Genomic DNA, 23,082 nt, shown 5'->3' on the forward strand with positions numbered 1-23,082 from the left:
TAAATGATGATGACGTCCTCTTGGGTAAAATATTCCGGAGGTAAAATAGTCCCCCTTTCGAATCTCCGGGCGGGGACTACTCAGGAGGACGTTGTTATCAGGAGATAGAAATCTGGCGTTCTACGGGTCGGAGCGTGGAATGTCAGATCCCTTAACCGGGCAGGTAGGTTGTTCAAGAATCATAAAAGATGGTTGTATACATGGAAGAAGCCTGGAGATACTGACAGGTTTCAGATAGATTATATAATGGTAGAACAGAGATTTAGGAACCAGGTTTTAAATTGTAAGACATTTCCAGGGGCAGATGTGGACTCTGACCACAATCTATTGGTTATGAACTGTAGATTAAAACTAAAGAAACTGCAAAAAGGTGGGAATTTAAGGAGATGGGACCTGGATAAACTGACTAAACCAGAGGTTGTACAGAGTTTCAGGGACAGCATTAGGGAACGATTGACAAGAATGGGGGAAAGAGATACAGTAGAAGAAGTAGGGGCAGCTTTGAGAGATGAAATAGTGAAGGCAGCAGATGATCAAGTAGGTAAAAAGACGAGGGCTAGTAGAAATCCTTGGGTAACAGAAGAGATACTGAATTAAATTGATGGACGGAGAAAATACAAAAATGCAGTAAATGAAACAGGCAAAAAGGAATACAAAAATCTCAAAAATGAGATTGACAGGAAGTGCAAAATGGCTAAGCAGGGATTGCTAGAGGACAAATGTAAGGATGTAGAGGCGTATATCACTAGGGGTAAGATAGATACTGCCTGCAGGAAAATTAAAGAGACCTTTGGACCAAAGAGAACCACTTGCATGAATATCAAGAGCTCAGATGCAAATCCAGTTCTAAGCAAAGAAGGGAAAGCAGAAAGGTGAAAGGAGTATATAGAGGGTCTATACAAGGGCGATGTTCTTGAGGACAATATTATGAAAATGGAATATGATGTAGATGACGATGAAATGGGAGATATGATACTGCGTGAAGAGTTTGACAGAGCACTGAAAGACCTAAGTCAAAACAAAGCCCCAGGAGTAGACAACATTCCATTAGAACTACTGATAGCCTTGGGAGAGCCAGGCTTGACAAAACTCTACCATCTGGTAAGCAAGATGTATGAGACAGGCGAAATACCCTCATACTTCAAGACGAATATAATAATTCCAATCACAAAGAAAGCAGGGGTCGACAGATGTGAAAATTACCGATCTATCAGTTTAATAAGCCACGGCTGCAAAATACTAACGCGAATTCTTTACATACGAATGAAAAAACTGGTAGAAGCCCACCTCGGGGAAGATCAGTTTGGATTCCGTAGAAATGTTGGAACGTGTGAGGCAATATTGACCCTACCACTTATCTTTCTAGCATTTGTAGACTTAGAGAAAGCTTTTGACAATGTTGACTGGAATACTCTCTTTCAAATTCTGAAGGTGGCAGGGGTAAAATACAGCGAGCGAAAGGCGATTTACAGTTTGTACAGAAACCAGATGGCATTTATAAGAGTCAAGGGGCATGAAAGGGAAGCAGTGGTTGGGAAGGGAGTGAGACAGGGTTGTAGCCTCTCCCCGATATTATTCAATCTGTATATTGAGCAAGCAGTAAAGGAAACAAAAGAAAAATTTGGAGTAGGAATTAAAATCCATGGAGAAGAAATTAAAACTTTTAGGTTCGCCGATGACACTGTAATTCTGTCAGAGACAGCAAAGGACCTGGAGGAGCAGCTGAACTGAATTGACAGTGTCTTGAAAGGAGGATATAAGATGAACATCAACAAAAGCAAAACGATGATAATGGAATGTAGTTGAATTAAATCGGGTGATGCTGAGGGTATTAGATTAGGAAATGAGACGCTTAAAGTAGTAAATGAGTTTTGCTATTTGGGGAGCAAAATAACTAATGATGGTCGAAGTAGAGATGATATAAAACGTAGATTGGCAATGGCAAGGAAAGCGTTTGTGTAGAAGAGAAGTTTGTTAACATCGTGTACAGATTTAAGTGTCAGGATGTCTTTCCTGAAAGTATTTTTATGGAGTGTAGCCATGTATGGAAGTGAATAGTGGACGATAAATAGTTTAGACAAAAAGAGAATAGAAGCTTTCGAAATGTGGTGCTACAGAAGGATGCTGAAGGTTAGATGGGTAGATCACATAACTAATGAGGAGGTTTTGTATAGATTTGGGGAGAACAGAAATTTGTGGCACAACTTAACAAGAAGAAGGGATCGATTGGTAGGACACATTCTGAGGCATCAAGGGCTCACCAGTTTAGTACTGGAGGGCAGTGCGGAGGGTAAAAATTGTAGAGGGAGACCATGAGATGAATACACTAAACAGATTCAGAAAGATGTAGGTTGCAGTAGGTACTGGGAGACGAAGAAGCCTGCACAGGATAGAGTAGCATGGACAGCTGCATCAAACCAGTCTCTGGACTGAAGATCACAACAACAACAACAACAGCTAAACCAACCCTTCTCTACTTTGCGAGTATAATTGCGAACATGGACAGATCACTGCTCAGTACACCCATTCACTGTTAATTCTGGAACACATAAATCATCAAAGTGTACCAGACAGCGCTCTAGATATTTCTAAGACCTCGAGCATAGTATTTAATTTACGATCCATCTATCTGTGTATGGGAGTCACATAGCATTCTCGCTGTCTTAGTGTAAAACTAGAGAGAGAAAGACCATCCTCACACTGTCATTGACAAATCTGCCATGCATCCTCGTTACGGAATTAATCTGCAACCGATCAGAAGGAGACCGCTACACTCCACGTCTTGTGAATGAATAGAGCTTTCCGAGTCCTAACCCGTGCAAGTGCACCAGTTTTCTCGAGATGGGACCATGCCGAGGAGCTTAGCTCTCCTTATCTATGTATAGTAAGAGATTGCAAAGTGCCATTATGTAATACCAGACTGTTAAGAAGAAGAACAAAAAAGGATTCATTTTTATACACGATGTAGTTCCAGACGGATGGAGTTGGACACGTTTTTTCATAAATCATCCAAACTATCAACTCTAAATCATTGTTCTAGAATCTAAGATCTGTACCTGGAAGGTATTGGTAAGAGAGAGAACATAAGAACACGCACTACTAAGACTACAACGTTCTGCACATAATAACGGGCTATAATGTTAGACCAATTACCTTCCAGGCCTATCAGACATACATCCTTCTTCGCAGTTTCTCTACGCTGTTGGTTACCACATAATGATTGACTGACAAGTCTTGTTTGAGCTGGGGAATGAGTTTTGTGGATGGGTGGCAGCTTCTGGGTGTTGCTAGCAGCGAAGACAGTGATCGCGTACATGAGTGCAAAATGAGAACTCACTCGAAAGGGAACGCAGAGCCATCATCTATTCCGTCATTGTGACGGATGAGTTTAAATGTAGTGGTCGTCAATAGGTTTCGGACATCAGTTTGGAAACTCTCCACAACGCAGTCAAAGTCTTCTACTTTCTTTATGCTGTAAATGTCTTTTATTTAAAATCATCCCCCGTGGGACGCGTGTCATCGTAGTTACAGTAACAAAATTATTTACACTGTGCGATGTCTAGTTTTCTGTGATAAGCCGTCGATCATGGAGTCTTAACGTTAGTTTAGAACGTGGCACAGACATCGAAGTCGCTGCAGAAAAAAGGAAATGTTTGGTGTTGTACAAAAGTGTTTGAAACAGCTAAACAAGACTAGAGGGAGCGTCTCAAATGTTCATTCGTCTAGACTCTAGAGTATAGGTGAACAAAATTTAAAGCGGTCTCTGGTTCCCTCTATATTTAATACGATCGTGTCATACAGAAAGCAGCAGTAGCTGTAGCAGTTTGACGTGAGTATCTGGGTACACCGTTAGGAATGTTTGGATGGCTGCACGCTACACTATTCTGGGGAAGTATTGTGAAATTTGTTTCTCCGCGCTGGAGGCCCACTGCAGCTATACGTAACTGCACCCGCATCGGTTCCTAGGTGACTTGTAAATAGGATGAGCTTTTATAATTGGTAATTTTTCTATGTTGGAGGAGTAGAGAATAATGATGATATGATGTTTGGCTGATTGATTTGAATGGACGCGGATGTGTAGTACTTGTATCTAGTTTGAAGACATAGGACATTGCGCGCATTTCCGTCGAATGGTCAAAACACGCTCCTGTTGCAGTAACCCTGGTCGTTCTGTTTCTATATGGAGGGCGGAATGTCTTGGGTATGTGTTCTTCCGCCTTCTGCTCAGTTCCAACTTGAACTGGAACGAACACTTGTGGAAGGCTGTAGAAATGGGTGCGACTGCAAGATGTGTAGGTTGTGACTGAAAGAAGGTTGTAATTTTACTGTAGCAGACAGAATGCGATGAAATAGTATAGAATTATACGTTTGAGGGAGTCGCAAATACCTCTTACATACCACGTTCCTTAGCCGAATCACTTCCAAAGTTCATTGATTTTATCACGAGGTTGCATCGTTGGCTGATAATACGTATTCGTACGATCACTGTCACGCTATTTGCCCGTAAAACACCGCCTCATTCAGAGGTAATATCGTACCTCGATTTGTAAAGCGGGTATAGCATTTAACATGGATACCTGTGTGCACCTGTCGAACGAAGACCGCTTGTGACAGTAACAAGCAGTAGCTGCTGGGATAGAGTTTTTTGCTTTAACATCTGGTCGATTACGTCTATGACATGGTGTAGGACTTGCAAGAAGAACGTAAGGCACATGCACACGAATCGTTGATTTTGGTTCAGTATTATTTCGTATGTAGGCAAACTCTTATTCACGAAATATATAATTTTTTCGGGTGCTATACAGGTATAAAAGAAAACTGCACTGTTTCTGTAAAATGTGTGTATATTGTATTGTAAAGTTAGTGTGGCTTACATGGTTTAAAATGTGTATATATTGCACTGTAAAATTAATATGGTTTATGTTATGGCATGACTAGAGAGGATGACTGTGTCCTATCGTAAGGGATGTATAGATTGATCACATCAATAAGGACTAGGGTATGAGAGAGAGTTTTCAGGTGGGAAATTATAAGCGCTATAGATACTGAAGCACAGTCCCCAAGAGGAGACATTACATGTACGATGATTGGTGTCAGACTGTAGCAGCAATGGTCATATTTAATTGTAGTTACATTGGTAAATATATTCCGGGATTCGAATATTCTTGTCAGTCTGGTATGTATTTAATAATGTGCAGACAGTTTTGTGAGTTTAACTGTCAATGCAATTTAGCGATATGTGTAAAATAACTGCTGGAAGTCCAAGAACGAATAGGTGTGTGGTGCTTCGATACCGGCGGCATAAGTAATTCGGCGTGTAAATTCGGTAAGAGCCAATCAAAATGCTCGATTCATTGACATTGTTTGTGCTGTGATATAGGAGTCTCTACATAGCGGAGGGAACGTTTGCATATGTTGAAATCTGGAAGGGTAAGACGTTGGGAGCGCTGGGGAGACTGCATTCGGCGTTATTTTCGTAAACAGGATCTGTTAGGGTAAGAATTTCCGTGCATACAAGCTTAGGCATCAAGAAAGCGAGCGTTCACTATTTCTGGGACACTATACAGTTCCCGAGAGGTCGACTTGGCTCTTATTTTTTTACAAAGCGATGAAACGTAAGAATAAGATTGAGAATGTTGTTAGATGAGTTTGGAATTAAGCGCGTGCACTTGGCGGTGTTGCGTCGGTCATGCTGGGGCGCTTTGGAATGCTATGACAGTATAACGGTGACTGTATACACGGCATGCAACTTTCTCCGGTGTTCGGTGGCGGCGGCTGGTGGGTGCGACGGAGCGCACGTCCCTGGCTGGCCGCGCCAGGAGCTGTGTCCAGGTCAACACGTATTTGGATAGGAATTTCTCAGAAATGATGTATAAAAGGGACTTGGTAGCCTCATGCTCGCGGGACCCGAGAGGGAGCCTGTGCGTGGTTTGACAGCTAACGAATGCGTCACTTCGCGGTCTTGTCGACAGGTGCTGTTTGCTATTGTGTACGGAAATCACGAGTTGGTTGCGTGTTTTGGGCTGTGCAACATGGCCCCAGGCACATCAGGGTGGATCTTTTGTATCAGTGTGATAGATATAATCTTTCATTAAATAAGTTGTTTGAAAATAGAGTGCACTCCTTCTTTACTCCCCCCACCCCCCAGCAGCCCAGCGCAGGCTGAGTCGTTTTCCCACCATTTTCCCTCACCATCTTAGTTTACATCGCAAAACGGACGGCAGCGTCCTCTGCTGGTGGTACTGAGTACTAGACTCCGTGGAGAACACACTGTTTGCCACCATCATGGATAACTGTACTTGCATCAGCTGGTGTCACAGAGGTGTCCGCTGGTGGCGACGAACTGTACTAAGATAGTTGGGGTCTGGAGCTCGTGGTGAACCCACTAGGTGGTGCCATCTTAGATTACGGTACTTGCGTCATCACCTGAGGTCACTACAGCGTCCTCTAGTGGCATTGATATTGTCGGGGAATGAAGACTCCTACGCCATCTGTTGGTGTTCTGTTAAGTCTGTACATTGTGCTGCCCTCTGCAGCGGATATATTTCAACGAAAACTGTAAAATGGACGTGTGAGAATAAAGGTGTGTGTGAGCAGAAGTTTTACTGTGTCCTTGATTTCACTAGTGTGTAGCAACATTTTGGTGCCGAAACCCGGGAGAACATGAAGAGATAGAGTGCTACTACACATTAAAGAGGACTCGACGCCGGCGGAGAAGGTTTTGAGCGACTTCAATCTCAAAATCCGGTCACGTCACGCCACGTTCAGCTCACACAGATAAGTTGCGGCATTGCTCTGAAACTGTAGCAAAGGACACTGCGGGGCGATTGATTTGTATGTGATGTTACTTGGTGCATGTTTGTTGGTGGCAGAGCAATAGAGGGCAGTTGGCGTATTATTTGCAAGGCACAAATGGGACTTGCTAAAGTATTGGTAGACTGCAGCGCCATCTGTTAGCAACAGCGACCACTACTAAAGGTCGCGGAAGTTGAAAACTGCACGGTCGCGTCATCTGTTGAGAACTACAAACACCACTAGGGGGCTGCTAACGGTTCACACTCCAGGACAGCGCCATCCCTTAGCGACAGCATCCAACTGACGGGGTGTCTTGACCTTGAACGCACTCTCGCGACAGAAAGCAAAACCACCAACTCACCATGGCAGAAGCAGTAGCTACGAACTTGGGGAGGCTGCGCCGGAAGCGGACGACCTTGCGATCGAATGGGACGCGTTTCGTCAGCCAAATAAACGCCTTCGATGGTTCTACAGCTGCAGAAGAAGTAGAACACTTCCAGGAACGCCTTCAGGAAACAGTAGAAGAGTTGACCCGACTCAACGATACAATACAGGACTTGCTGGATGACTCTGAATACGAAGCCGACACGGAAGCTTGTGAGGAATATACTGATAAATGCAAACGGGCCCTCCGAAAGGCGAAAGGCCTTCTAGGAGGAGCGCGCTCAGGGGACAGAAACGCGACGTCAGCGGCTCAACAACACGCCTGTATGGACATAAAATTGCCTACTATCAAACTGCACCCATTTTCAGGGGACATAGAAGCTTGGCCTCGATTTTGGGAGCAATTCACAGCTTCCATAGACGAGAATCCGATGGTGTCAACAATGAACAAGCATGTATTCCTCCGTGGTTACCTTGATGGGGAACCTAAGGACTTGGTCGATGGCATTGCTGTTACAGCTGATACATATGAGCAGACTAAGCAAATTTTGAAATCCAAATATGGGAATAAGAACAGAATTATCCAAAGTCACCTGGATTTCTTGGAGAATGTTAACACTTCGACTTCAGGCAGTCCAGAGGGTCTCAATTCCACCTACATTGAGTGCCATAAGCGCATCCAAGCACTACGAGCTCTAGGAGAAAATGTGGACTCTTATGGGAGAGTGCTTGCACCCAAACTTCTTCGAGCCTTTCCTGAAGAAATTTGCAAAAATTGGCTTGTTCATGCCCGAAGGCAAAAGATTGAAGAAGGGAACCTCACCCACCTTATGGAGTTCTTAAATGAAGAGGTGGAAGGAGCTATCAACACACGCAAAATTCGTGGAGATACTGTACCACGCGAAAATTACGTACCAACAGCATCTGCCTTCCATGTAAAGGTTAAAACGAAGAGGGACAAGAAGAAACAACAGAATTCAGAGCCCTTCTGTGTGTATTGCGGCGAAAGAGGGCACTGGGGCCAAGACTGCCAAAAGATTGCAAGCTTGCAGGCACGAATCGACGCCCTCAAGACAATGAGCCGTTGCTTTCTATGCCTGAGACGTGGCCACAACAGAAATCAGTGTTTCAAACGGGGAAAAGCGTCCTGTGCGAAATGTAAGGGGGAGCATCACATTTCTATCTGTAGTAGCCATACCACAACAGTAAATAAAATTGAAACTATGACTTCTAACTTCACATACCTGCAGACTGCTCGTGTGAGTATCACAGGACCCACTGGTAAGAGCAAACAGACACGTGCCATCCTGGACACAAGGAGTCAATCGAGTTTCATTCACCATTCACTGATCGAATCTCTCCAACTAAGTGTCATTGGAAGCACTACTCTCGAGATAACTACTTTCGAATCCAGTTACAGTTCATCACTCTCAAGGAAGAAGGTGCAGTTTAATATGATGGGGTGCTCCACTAATTCCCACATATCAATAACAGCCTTTGAAAGCACAAATAATTTTTCACAGCAACCAACAGTGCCACAAGATGTAGGAGATATGGCCTTGAGGGGTGGTACACCACTCGCAGATCCTAAAGGAGACAGTGAAGATCTACCTATTGAGATCCTGATTGGAGCTGATTATTACTGGAGAATCGTGACTTTGGAACAACCAATCAAGGTATCACCATCATTGGTTCTTCTCCCAACAATCTTTGGATATGTTCTCAGTGGAAACAGATCTAGCATCACCATCAACAGAGCAACTGTCAACTTTATTCAGGGCAGCTGCAGTGATATATCTGACGAGTCAGTGTGCCGATTTCGGGACCTGGAGACAATCGGGATAACAGGACACCAAGAGCGAGCATTAAAACCCATGGACCACCCTATTTATCAGGAATTCCGAGAATCATACTGTGTGGAATATGGCCGCAGAGTTGTATCTCTGCCTCTAAAGAAGGATATGCCTCTCTCCTGCAACCGCACCACTGCTGAAGCGCGTCTTCGCTCCTTACAAAACAAGCTGCGAGGGGGAGGCTGGTGGGAACACATGATAGGCTCAGTCAAGTGCTGCCTGAGGAAAGTTCTTGGTCGCTCCCAGGTGGATGAAGAGAGCTTAAACACCACCTTGATCAGCATAGAAGCCGCAATAAACTCACGACCCATCACTCAAGGAGAGAGCGACACTACATTGACGCCAGCTCACTTTCTAAATGGTGGGAAATTAGTAACAATTCCATGTGGGCCAGAGCCAGCAACTAGAAAAGACCTTGCCAAGGAGTTCCGACTCAGACAAAAGATCAATGATGACATCTGGCGCAGGTGGAAGACAGAATACCTCCTGCTGCTAAGACAATATCATGAGGTAAAGGGATACCCTTCGCAAAGGAAACCGAGAATTGGAGAGGTTGTTCTGCTCCAAGAAGACAGCAAACCACGGCACTTGTGGAAGAGGGCTGTGGTAGAAGAAGTGCAGCATGGCAGAGACAGTAAAATACGGTGCATCATCCTCCGCCAGCCAGATGGTATGAAGATCTGTCGACCGGTCCAGCTGGTCATCCCCCTCGAGATGGACCAGGGTGGGGAGGATGTCGGGGAATGAAGACTCCTACGCCATCTGTTGGTGTTCTGTTAAGTCTGTACATTGTGCTGCCCTCTGCAGCGGATATATTTCAACGAAAACTGTAAAATGGACGTGTGAGAATAAAGGTGTGTGTGAGCAGAAGTTTTACTGTGTCCTTGATTTCACTAGTGTGTAGCAACAGATATGAACTAAGTCAGTTGGGCACTAGACTCAGTGGTGAATACACTGGGTGATGGTGCTGCCTCAATTGTTCAAATGAAGGCTGGTGACGATTGGCAAGCAGAGTCTTTTAGATGGATTATTTTTCTGAGAATTTACGAGTTGTTTGGCTATCTGGATGTAAATGCATTGCATTATTTACGAGTGGTTTGCATGTCTGTAGGCTGTGCAATGCGGTATTTTTGACGGTTTACAATTAGCAATCGTGTGTGTAGAGCCTTATAAATGAGTTATTTAGGAGTTTTTTACGGGTCTTTATGCTGTGGGGCGTGTCAATGCGTGTGTTCTGTGGTACATATACTCCATCCCTAAATAAAATGCTCCCAAATAAATAACGTACATTCCTTCCTCTCTCCATCAGCCTAGTGCGGGCTGAGTCCTTTTACCAGTAGCCCCTCGGAAGAGGTTGCGTCCTGGAGGATTAGGTTAGTGCTGGTGAGCTTGGTTTGCAACAATTTTGTTAGGTTGGTATTGAAAGCGCAAGTAACCTTTCTTTAGTGCTAGAATTCAAACTCGGCGCCAGTTCCTAGGAAGAAGTGGCAGTCTGGTCCTTGAAAAGGAGTTGAAACTAGGTAGTTGAAAGCGTAGCGAACCCCTTTTCTTACCTATATGAGATGGGTAAGGCATCTTTAAAGCATCTCACTGCAACGCATTTATGCACAAGAGCGTATTCTTCCTCTTCATATGTTCAAGCATTAATGCACACTTCCATTCCATATGTAGGAGGCTATGGGGGCAGTCCTCGACTGTATGCTTACAAACAACATAGCTGGTAAACTCATCCCGCTCAAACGCCAATAATCATCGATAGAACGCATTCGGCATTGCCACGAGGATGGAGGGTGAGCAGCTGATCTTCAATGGTATATATAGAGTATACGAATATGCTTAGACCGAAGTGAATTGACATCAACTGGATGTCTCTTCCATCAGCCCCATATGCTAGCTAACTGTCCGATGATGTGGCGGCTGTCAACAGCCCCAACGTGCTTGCAAACTGTTGGATGCCATGGCATGTTCGGAATGTCAGAGCACACTTGAATAACGGTACTCACGTCATCAGCTGATGTCAAGACAGCGTCCTCTGTGTACGAAGCCACGTGGTGGATAGACTGGGTGCAGCCATCTTGAATAACGGTACTTGTGTCATGATCTGATGTCACAGTGGCACACTCTGGTGGCGACGATATGAACTAAGCCAGTTGGAGTCCAGACCCAGTGGCGAACACACATGCTTGAAATTAGTTACATAATAAAGACAAGTCCATTTTTCCCACCATTTTCCTAGGTGTGACGTGTTATCATGTGGGAATTTCAACTTCTTGCCATTTCCTGGGGGAGGGGAATTAATTAGTGGAGGTAGCCCAATTGACCTTGCCGGCCGGAGTGGCCGCGCGGTTCTGGGCGCTAAAGTCTGGAGCCGAGCAACCGCTACGGTCACAGGTTCGAATCCTGCCTCAGGCATAGATGTGTGTGGTGTCCTTAGGTTAGTTAGGTTTAATTAGTTCTAAGTTCTAGGCGACTGATGACCACAGCAGTTAAGTCGCATAGTGCTCAGAGCCATTTGAACCATTTGAGCCAATTGACCTTCTTCCCGCCAAAATTCAAGCTTCCCGCCAAAATCTGCCATCTTGATTGACGTCACTGGAGGTGTGTCTGTGACGTCACGTCCGCCATCTTGGATGACGTCACTGGAGGGTGTCTGTGACGTCACAGATGCCATCTTGGTTAACGGTACTTTGGGGTAGAACGAAGGTTGTTCCAGTGCTCCCGTTGTCCCATGCAACTTTTGTCCCACAAACTTTTCAGCTACTAGCAGCCTTTCGGAATTATTTTTGGTGGCAATGGTAGTGACTTACCCTGTAAACAGGACCTCTCACTGTTGTTGCTTCTTGTATGGCCATAAATTCAAAGTAGTTTCAGACTACGCATCTTTAAAATGGGTATTAGGGTTAAAGGATCTATCAAGTTGATTAGCAAGATGGGCATTAAAATGAAGTGAGTTCGATAATGAGGTAATTCATACACCCAGAGTCAAACACACAAATGCTGATGCTCTAAGCAGAAAGATGGGAGCTTTGCATGTAGTAGGTGGAAACCAGACTCACTGGATAAAGGCACAAGCTGCTGACAGTGATTGTCAATTGTTTCTATTGAAACCTCAGTTTAAAACGCAATAAGGCATGGTATGCAGATCTACAAAGTGCGGAAATCACTTTGTAGTCCTGTAGTGATCAGACTGAAAGAAATATGTCAAGTGTACGACCACAGTTCATGGAGGAAAGTGGACAACTGATAGATGTGAAGCTGAAATATTTTGGTGTAAAACGCGTTGCAGTGTTGTAGAACAATATGTAAGGAACTACAACTCATATGCACAACAAGCAGATTTAAGTCATTAGAAAATTTAGTTACAACGACCACCAGAAGGTGACAAACCATTCTCTTTGTTGAGATTAGACATTCTGGGACGTTTTAGTAGAACACAAGCAGGTAATAAATATGTTCTTACGATGTTAGATCATTTTTCATGATATTTAGTTATGGCAGCCTTTCCAGATAAGTAGGCAAGCATTGTAGCATAGGAAATGGCAAACAACTGGTTATTAAAATTTGGTGTGCAGAAACGATTATTACAAACCACGGCAGTAATTTTGCATTCGATCTAATGAAACAGCTACATTGTTTATTAAAAATTAAGAAGAAATGCACCAGCCCATTCTATCCTCAAACGAATGGACGGACATAACAAGTCCACTGTACGTTATCCAAAATGTTAAGTCATTATGTGAATTCATAGCATTCAGATTGGGATATGTATTCAAGTTTTGTCATCTGTCTATATAATTCAAAAGTTCATACCGGAACTGGTCTTTCGCTGTATGAGGTAGTGTATGGGCGGAAAATGCCGTCACCTTTTGACGTACTTCATTCTAAACTGGGACACAAGGTGAACCAGTGAAGGATATTGCAAAGAAGTTGAAAGAAATCTGGCAAAGGGTAAAGCGTGCCAACACAAAAGCTTTAGAGAAGTAAGAACGTATTGGGCAATGGGCAAGCGAACTGCCACAATACAGGATAGAACAGTGGGTATTACTAGCTAATTCGTATACACCAAAGAGCAAAACAAAAAAAAAGTTAATGAAATACCATGGGCCTTACCAGGTTATCGAAATGACGTCAAATTGGAGTAGCCAAGCAGAACTTCTATAGTAAAAAAAACTAGACTCCAAGCGTTTCATGGTGAGACTGATACATTGCAACGTACTCCTTCAAACGTTATGGAGGAAGCAGAAATACAAAGTTGTTGTGGTTATCAGTCCAGAGGCTAGTTTGATGCAGCTCTCCATGCTATTCTACCCTGTGCAAGCTTCTTCATCTCCCAATACCTACTGCAGCCTACATCCTTCTGAATCTGCTTAGTGTATTCATCTCTTGGTCTTCCTCTACGATTTTTACCCTCCACACTGCCCTCCAATACTAAATTAGTGATCCCTTGATGCCTCAGAACACACCCTACTAACCGATCCCTTTCCTAGTCAAGTTGTGCCACAAATTTCTCTTCTCCCCAGTTCTATTCAGTACCTCCTCATTAGTTAGGTGGTCTACCCATCTAATCTTCAGCATTCTTCTGTAGCACCACGTGTCGAAAGCTTCTATTCTCTTCTTGTCCAAACTTATCGTCCATGTTTCACTTCCATACAATGGCTACACTCCACACAGATTCTTTCATAAACGACTTCCTGACACTTAAATCTGTACTCGATGTTAACAAATTTTTCTTCTTCACAAACGCTTTCCTTGCCATTGCCAGTCTACATTTTATATCCTCTCTACTTCGACCATCATCAGTTATTTTGCTCCCCAAATAGCAAAACTAGTTTACTACTTTAAGTGTATCATTTGCTAATCTAACTCCCTCAGCATCACCCGATTTGATTCGACTATATTCCATCATCCTCGTTTTGCTTTTGTTTGTTTGTTGATATTCATCTTATATCCTTTCAAGACGCTGTCCATTCTGTTGAACTGCTCTTCCAGGTCCTTTGCTGTCTACGACAGAATTACAATGTCATCGGCGAACCTCAAAGTCTTTGTTTCTTCTCCATGGATTTTAATTCCTACTCCGAATTTTCCTTTTGTTTCCTTTACTGCTTATGCAGTAAGTAAGGTATCGTATGCACTTAGATCTAGAAGTAAATAAAGTAATTTCAGGGATACAATGCACATATCTTTTTTTTATAATTTAGGTTAGTCTTAATTCTCTTTGCTTGTCATGTTCTCTGTTTAATTACTTGTATAAAGGTAGAAGGGGATAGATGGTGCTTCCTTCTCTCTCAGGCGGCGTGCCAAGAAGCTGACCAGAAAACTTCTTCTGAGCATAGCGCTGCTATACTGTTGCAGTGGAGATGTGATACGGAATCAATCGCTGTACACAGGAATTCTATTTGCTAGGAAATCAGATGTTCTTCTAACGGGTCACAGATGGACAGCCGCATTTACATTTAACATTTGGGAAGTAAGGAATGATGTACAAAGACTGCAAGGTTTGGTTTACAGTTTTACAGAACGAAGTAGAAAAAGAGGATTATTTGAAAACTTGCAGAATGAGTATCAGGAATTAAAACTCTCGTAAGAGAAACTGAGGACTCAGTTGTAGCAGATAACAGAAATTGTAACACAAATGTTAATGTGTAAGAGACATGGTTGATTAGATGCCAGAGGGAAACTATTAAAAACTGTGTTTGCAACAGTGGATAACGAGGATATCAAGAATTTAAACATAACAGTTGGAAATGTAGAAGAGTTAGGTGAAGATACAAAAGCAAAAGGAGATTGGCACACAAGACATATAGGATACATGGAGCGAGGAATGTTCAACATTATTAAAACAGTATGAAACTTAACAACAGAATGAAAATAATATGCGCATGACACCAGGAATGTCTTAAATAGCGATTTGGAAAAATACAAACTCATGAAGTATTATTAGTTTCTAAACAGAGAGATGCTCATGTCGTCATGTCTGTCGCAGATTTCAAAGATTGTATTAAAGATAGTGATGGGGAGCTCGTGAATGAGTCGTTCAAATGAACACTTCACTTCAGTGAAGTGTGAACTAACCACTCAATTTCAATGAACTGGTACTTCAAACTCTTCACAGATAGCACACTCCACACTTTTTTCTAGTTCACTCACTCTCTTCCCCTCTCCCACTACATCGGCGCTACGTCACTCATTCTCCCTTCTCTTCAGTCCTCCCTCTGCTGTCTGTTGACGAATTGCGCGGGGTTTGTGGGGAAATATGGGTTTACGATGGGTTGGTGTGGTGAGGGGTGAGGGGAAGGCAGCGTCAGCTGCTACGTGCAGTGCTGACATTACTCGTGACTATTTGTGCATTTATACTTCGCGTCTACGGGTAGCCTACCATTGGCAGCGCTTGCAGACAAATGAATATTAAAGATATAAACGAAGGGGCTGGCTGTGTGAGCACGCACAGCCAACATGAAAATAAAAGGTTTGTTAATAACACTGAAAGAGGGATTTTACCTGAAATCGTACCAATGACTACAGGTGACAGTTTACGTTTTGAATCTGGAGGGTTATTATTCTCAACAAAAATAAAATCTACAGGAAAACTTATGAATAATTACTTAACGTAGGTATATAGACTCTGACAGAGGTAAACATACTCATTCTATTTTGGATTAAATTTTACAAGGAACATAAAATTGGACTGCATTTCGTTGGTAGCCCTATTTTTCAGTTCATGAATACAACAAATAATATTTCATTTGGCAGATAAAGACTTTTTTGGACGCTTCATGAGAAAATTTTGAGCAAGATTAAATGTAATACCTTCTTTATATGTGACAGGCTTCTCTGTTTATCTTTCCTTTGTCCCCTTCGACCATGCTCTATTTACGTTAACTCAGACGCTGTAAGAGCGTGAAACGTTGCGTGCACGTTACTGCATAGTTCGGCCATCTGTTGGTAAAATTATGAAGTATTACGAAGCTTCATTGTACGAGCGAGGCGAAGAGAGCGTACCAGCGGCTGAGCGGCGAACTGGGCAACTTCGACAGGCTTCCGTACTTCACGAATGAACTACTTCATTTGAACGCTTCACGGCAAAGAGTGAAATGAATGAAGTAGTTCACTGGAATGAACGAGTTCGACCCATCTCTTTAAAGAAAATGTTATATCTGTCCAACAAACGTGATACAGACGAACAACGAATCATGTGATACACAGTTGTTTTGCGGAAAATGGAAACAGGAGAATGTGAGAAGAAGGTTTAAGCACCTCAGACAAAATTTCAGAAAATTGGAGAGCACTGACTTTACTTCATATTTGCACTGGACACGTAATTAACACTTGCTACAGAAACGGTAAATCCACTGGGATAATGAAACTAGCATTACAAAACAATGGATTGTTAATTAATGGAAGTAGGTGTGAGATAGTAGGAAAATAATTTCGCCTTCCAGCTACCATCACGAGCACAACGATGATTAACATGTCCCGACCAATGTCGTATTGACCAAGGAAACCACCACATAGCTTATCAAACCAAAACCTAACTTCTGTTAACCATACCTTAGACTCAGCTTTGCTACAATCAATAGAAGAATTAATAACTTCAGATAAAGGACAAATTTCAGTCAATCAAATATTGCAACATGTGAAACAATATCACTTGAAATGTAGAAAAAACATTTACGTAAGTTTATTAATGACAAGTATAATCTTAATTTTAGTTATTTATTTGTCCAACTTACTTTTGTATACAGCATAAGATATCTCACTGAAAAGAGGCAACCAGCGAACAGATACCTGTAGAGTTGATACCTAACAGTAATAAGTAAGCCAAGAAGAAAATGTAAATAACGTAGTTAACCAGGGAAATATGACGAAGTAGCTTAATTAAGCTCATTAAGATACAAGACTTTGGTTGCGAAGCAACACAGGAAACAGTTGTAAACTGTTTACAGTTAAAACATAAGGCAAGTATCAACGCAGCAACACAGGAAACAGTTGTAAACTGTTTACAATTAAAACATAAGGCAAGTATCAACGCAGTCTGTCCAGCCATGGCTGGTAAATGACGAAGATATAGTAAAGTAAAGTAAAGTAATAGTAATATGTAAAACATGGAAAATTTGGGAGGAATTTTGTTAAAGAGGAGGGATGTGTTACAGCACAGAACAGTAAGCGATTGAAAATTTATTAGAACTCATTCATCTTGCTATAAAGTACAGTCACGCCAGAGGCAGAGGCAGCAAATAAGCGGGAGGTCGCAAGTGCGTCAAGCTTCAGCATGCTACAACACCGCGCTGAGAGGGAGAGGATGAGCTCAGCAGAAAATAGCACGGGACACAAAATCAACAGAAGTGTGACATGCATATTCATTAGCCTGTAAGAGATGTCGAAAGAAACTGTACCTATTTCATAAAATCCAGTATCAAAGAATTTACATCACAGTTAAGAGCCCATTAAGCGAATATAGCAGAATAAGGACAACAGATGCGGTCATTACGACCTGATCTTTGCATCACAGCCTCACGTAACTTCCTTTAAATACTCATGCCCTCCAGCTCTCAAGGAGCTGATCACTGGGATCAAAAAATGGCTCTGAGCACTATGGGACTTAACTTCTCAGGTCATCAGTCCCCTAGAACTTAGAACTACTTAAACCTAACTAACCTAAGGACATCACAGGTTTTGCTGGCCATTTCATGTCCAAATTTCAATGCCATATTCATCTTCATTTTCATACAGAATATCTTAAGACGAAACCTGATAAATCATTTCATTAACTTCAGCTTTATGTTATGGCAGCCTGGAAACTCAATTCTTTGGATGTTATCATCACTACAGAATTTATCTAGAACAAATTGTAAGCAGTTCAAATTCTTTGTATTTTCAAGGGTACTGGCCATATTTCTAAAAATCACTTCCATTTTTTTAAAAAAGGAGAAACAATCCTCTGATGCATAGATAAGGCTGTCTTTACCTTGGCTGAACTGTTTCATATTTACAAATTTACAATAGTCTTTGTTTTGCCTGTTACAAGAAGCTACTGCATTCAGGCAGTTACCACACAACTCGTCAAACTTCTTTGCCCTCCCTATGACATACCCAGCAATGTGATATAACACATTTCTTTCAGCATTACTTAATTCATCTTCACAATTGATAACATGTTCATTCCAGTCTTTTGGAACCTTAAACAGATGCTGAACAGCAGATGATTGGGTGTGTATAACTGAACATTGGTCCAGAAAACTAGAAAGATAAACAGAATCACACTTGTCAAGTCATTATCCTGAGAAATACTGAGCAACAAAAATTGTTTTCAAATTATTTTTGAACTGCAATGCTGTGGGTACCTTCTGAATGCTTCTAACACACGAGAACAAATTTTTGAGACAATCTTGTGTAAATCTAGCAGTAAGCAAACACTTGTAATTTTTGTTGATCAAAAAGAGTTCCTGTAAATCAAGTACAGTTTGTGTGGAGAGTCTTACACCACTTTGAACTGGTTTCCAGTGACCATATTTTGCAATTGCCAATGCTCAAATATCATCATCACTTCATTCAGCAAAGTAATAGCCTCTTCATATTGTTCTGGGTTGAATGTGCTGAGGGCAGTGACTGGATGTCTGGAAGTCATTGTGGAAAACCATTTATCAACCATTTCCACAAACCAGGCTGTTGTTGTGTAATCTGCTTTTTCTGTTTCAGAGGATATGAACTTCAGACAACAACTGGTTTCATGACAGAGAAAATTTTGTGCCCCAGAAACTTTCAGTTTGCTACATTTATTTGGTTCTATTACATCCATTGTTAGTTTTGGATCAAGTTTCAAGTCATTATCCTGATCAAAATGATGTAGATCCTTAATGTAATTACAGTCAACAACTGTGGATGGCAGCTTATACTTTTCTCTTATCCTCTCTGGAATGTTTATAACAGTGTTTGACTGCAAGCATTGTCTTATGTTTTTTAAACGGTGTGGCACATCTGCAATGAAATATATTTTTCTTGATGGATCTTCAGGGTTTACAATATAATTCTGAAAGACAGAGTTTTTTCCAGACACAATTCCAAATTGTCTCCACATACTTTGATTTGCAGCACCCATATCTGATGTCACACAATGTACACGTAGTCTTATATTTTCACTATACTTAATGATTTGTAAAATAATGTCACACAAAACTTTTCCATTTATACTACTTCCAGTAAAGTGATGAGTCACTACCTGTTTCCATCTGGAAATGATACCACCCAAAAGAAAAACACAAGCATGTGTGGCCACACCTTCATGACATGGAAGTGTAACATTACCTGTAAATTCACCTGTTCCACATCAAATTCCCTGGTTGGAGTAATTGACATTTCATCAAGCAGTAAGACACAGTCACATTCTTTCTCCCTCACAGTCTGAACCTTTTCCTTTAAAAATACCTGAACTGAAATTTAAATCTTGAAGCCTTCTTCGTAGTGTGCGCTGAGATGGAAATGGAAAACCAGAACTGATTAAAAAGTCAAATCCTTTGCCACCACATGCAAATTTCACCTGAAGAGCCTTTTTCACACTACATGCTGTCCACGTAACTTTTTTCTGGTGTAAAAAGTTCGTTTGATTGACATTAAATAATGTTTTTAATTTTTGTGGAACAGTGGTACACATATTGCCAAGTTTCTTTTTTAAACAGATATTCTTTAAAGTAAGGTCACTGACCTCCTTCTTAAGAGCTGATATTTGTCTTTGCTGTGCCTGAATATATTCTTCTAGCTCCTTTAATTTAACCCTAAGCTTATCCACATTACACATGGGCTCTTCTTCACACTGCCGCTGGAATTCTGCAACTGATTCCACTGAAGGGCTACTGCACTCATTTTCAGAAGTAGACTGCTGTTGATGTAGTGTCAGTTTTCTTCTTTTTGCCTTTGGTGCTGTGTGGGGAAAAATGGTTGGTGTGGCAGTTGACCTGAGTTTTCTTTTGCCATCAGCCCTGACTTCCTCCCACTGGTCATCAGTGAAATATTTCTGTAAGGAAAAGAACACAGAAAGAAAGAAAGAAAAAATGAAGACAGAAATCCGAAATCTGGGAAACTTCCTGCCCTAACAGCATTAATGAAATAGTTATAAAACAACAATCAGATTACCTGGAATTACTAACAGTGGCCTAGAAATCAAATGACACTTGTGGAAATCTTCAATATAGTACTGTTTAAAAAAAAAGACCACCTTATGACACTGAAGGACGTAATTATGACGTCTGCAGCTTAGTAAAATTCTTACACATTAGATAAACAATCCCATTTTAATTCTACGTTTATAAGAATAATGTGTTATAATAATTTTCACACAGCCAATTGTTTTCAAATTTAACTATGTATATTGCAAGTTGTTTTATATGTAGTAAAAAGCAAAAGAGATTTACTTTGTATAGATAAGAGTACTTGGGTGGTTTCCACAAGGCTCCTGTTTGATTTATATCAGCCTGTTGACTGCGACTGCCCACTGCTTTTGTTTTTCTTCATTGCGTTGAAATGCCAACATGCGAAATCCACCTCTGCCTCTACTGGAACAACCAAACGATTTACAAATAAATCGAACATGCATGCATAATGCATAACAAGTCTCTCAATAATTCTAATACCTTTTAATCATTTCCAAAAGTCCTCTGAACTTCAATTCAACTCAAAAGCATGGCGAACATAGGAAGAGCAAGAGATGTTTGGCAGAAAAATGGCGCCAAAGCTAATCAACCAATCACGGGCAACTTCACCTATGGCCACTATCTCTGCATACAGGCTCTCTAATCAGTACCCTTCGCGGAGCATCGCCATGTAATACGCCATTCAGTCGTCACCTGGACTTGCAGACGGGGAGCCGATTTGACAGCTATCAGTGGGAAGCAATGCGCAGCTGAATGAGGCATCAGTTACAATGCTAGCGGGAATCAAGACGACTATAAAAATGCTTAATAAATAATTGAACTTTGACAATGTTTTACTAGCACTAGAGACGCTGCAGAGATACCCAGCTCCTATCCTGATTTCATGCAAAGAAGTCTCTGCTCGGTCCCTCTTAGTGCTACCTATGTTAGGCAACAATCCTTCAAATAGCGTATGCTCCGTTGCTCGTGCTATAAATGCTAATGTTTTGGAGAATTCAGCGGGATGATTACCGTCGTCCCACCAAGTTGTGCAAGGTACAGGACCTTCTATGCATTGATATTCCAATTCAAAACGACTTTGCTGTACGGTTTTTGCAGCAAAGAATGCTAGCTCCTAACTTCGTAAAATCTCTGAGTGACAAATAAAGGCAGTACAGCCATGAGAGGTCTGGCTAACTTACGAGTCTGGCAAGCAGTTTCCCAGATAGGTTAAGATAACAAATATGACATGGTGGCATACAAATGTAAGAGTTGAGCACCTAACCCTCTCCCCCCACCAGCCCCTTGAGCAATTAAGGGAGAGGGTGAAGTCTAGGAAAGGAAAATGGTGAAGGCTGCTTCTTTGTCCTCCAACAAACTTTGAAACTTACTTTAATTAAATGGTGTATGGTGGTGGATAATATTTAATCAAAGTATACCAATAGTGGTAGTAGTAGCAGTAGTAGTTGAATTTTGTTTCAACAATTTGCTGTCGTAAAAACTAATGTAATTGTGATACAGGCAATGGCTATGCTAGAATGCAGAACCCTGCCCACTTTCTCGCAGTGGGGATGGATACTGGCCTCCCTCAGGGGCTTGATAAGTGTTGGCTAATTAATGTAACTGAGATGTAACAAATAAGAAGCGAATCACTGTATTAAATGTTGTAATTGTATTTTCAATAAAGCAACTTTGTATAGCTTGAAAGGTCTGTTATTGCCTTTAGTCAACAGAACAGTAGTGTTTGTTAGTAATCTCCCTAGAAAACTGCTTTTGTGGAGTTTTGGATGCCATTTGTCCCAGCAACCGACCTGCGCCACCCTCGCAGATGCCTTAGTGGCGAGGTAGCGACACCCTCGGTGCCTACTGGCGGATGTCCGCTGTCCCTCGTCCTTCCCCATGGGCTCGGGCCACTCCCTGCTCCCCACCGCATGGCCCCCGGGCAGAAAACTCACCCAGCAGCCCCAACTTTTCACTCTCTATGTTGAAATATGGTGGAGTTTTCAGAGAATAATTTGGCGCCTTCAGGGCATGAAAAACCAATCAAGAGCGATTTCTAAATGACAGCATGGAGCGACATACTTTTTTCTAGCAGCTGCTTAATAGCAGCATGTGACATGGTACGATCAATACAGAACAGGTCGAGCAGTTGGAAGAGACAATAGCAAAATTGAGCTATAGCTGACGCCAATTTAGAAGGCCCGTGTCAACAGCCACAGAAGGAGAATGAGAGACAGTATCAGCAGTCACCAAAACTTAAAAAAAGCTATGCAGCAGCTGCAGCCACAGTAGTGCTTGTGAGACAAACACCATGTGAACAAATAAAAATTCGAAAAAAGAATAAACACCAGAGTAGACAAAATAAAAATTCAGCATTTTCTGATGGCTGAAAATGCCTTAATAGTGGAAGTTGCCATGCCACAGGATAGCGACAAGTTATCAAATAATGCTGAGTCGAACCAGAACTTTGTATGTGAACTGCCGAGGAAAAGGCGTCTCCTTATGACCATGTACGACATTCCATGCTATGAGGCACAAGGTGATATTGTGTACTGTGTATTTAGCCAGAAGTTTGAAGAGAGCATAACAAAGGAAGAATTCTTAGAACAATTTAAACTGAGGTTCAAACTTGGACCTAGGGATCACCAAATAGTTCAACATGTAGTAGAGATTGCACCACAACTGATAAATAAAAAGTTAAGACAGGGAAGGTGCATATAGGTTGCGACACTATCTCTATTAAGCACCATGTTGCACTTCCTAAGTGAACAAAATGCCAAGATTACACCCATGTGCCAAATACCATCCATTCACCAAACCAGTATGTGCTCATTGTGGTGGCGAAGGCCACGAGAGAAAGACATGACCAAAGGCGGCACAGCCACCCATATGCATTCATTGTAGATACAGAAAAGGAGCTTCTAACA

This window comes from Schistocerca cancellata, chromosome 6 (genome assembly GCF_023864275.1).
Source record: "Schistocerca cancellata isolate TAMUIC-IGC-003103 chromosome 6, iqSchCanc2.1, whole genome shotgun sequence".
NCBI classification, from domain to species: Eukaryota; Metazoa; Arthropoda; class Insecta; order Orthoptera; family Acrididae; genus Schistocerca; species Schistocerca cancellata.